Raw genomic sequence first — 877 nt, 5'->3', positions numbered from 1 at the left:
ATCTACTGCCAGAAACTAATAGCTGGCATGTTAAATAGAACTTTCCTAGAACTGAATTTTGTCTGTTTTTATTAGCTCTGAGCTTTGCCACAGCCAGAGTGGGCTCAGACAGGCTTTGTGCTGATTTCAACATTACACTGTATAGTAGTCATGACACTACATATTAGTACATCAGGGTACCAAGAAAATCAGAGCCCTATTATGCTAGGTATGCTCTTACAGAGAAGTGTAGAGCCCTGAAGAGGTAGTATCTAAATTGAAGCCAGACAAAAAAAATGAAAGAATGTATAAAAGTCCACACTTTGTAGAGTTAATGCAACAAAGAAAGTAAGGCAGGAGTAAAGATAGGAATCAAAATACACATAGCAAGTCTTTGAGTTCAGGTCAACTGTCCTGTGTCCTAGACCAATACCCTGAGGAAAATTATAACATAGCAGGTTACTCAGAGGTTGCATTTACAATGAACTTTCTATTATTCGATGGTGGAGAATTGCCTGGGTGCAAAAAGAAATATGTAGACAAACTCCAGACAACCAGTGAGCCATCAGCTGGCCATTGGTATCTCCACAGAGATGCCTAAAGAGTGAAGTGGGCTTGCATGGATGAGGGCAGAATCAGGTTCTAAAATCTGGTTTCAATAATAATACTAATAAAAACTATTAATTATTGAGGAAAAAGAAAGAAAAGTAGAAAAATGGACTTATGGTACTTGCTTCGTTTACTTGTAAAAGGCAATCACAAAATTCCTAAATCTTTAGATGAAAAGCTTCTGCCCTTTATGCCTGAAAGCTGCAATATAACAGTTTCTTTTCATCTGTGTCACAAGTTATATCAATAAAAAGTTTTCAAAAAGTCCTTATTTCAATGTTGTTGCATC

This window comes from Pygoscelis adeliae, unplaced genomic scaffold (assembly GCF_000699105.1).
Source record: "Pygoscelis adeliae isolate BGI_AS28 unplaced genomic scaffold, ASM69910v1 Scaffold220, whole genome shotgun sequence".
Lineage (NCBI taxonomy): Eukaryota > Metazoa > Chordata > Aves > Sphenisciformes > Spheniscidae > Pygoscelis > Pygoscelis adeliae.
Note: the sequence above shows the minus strand (reverse complement) of the source record.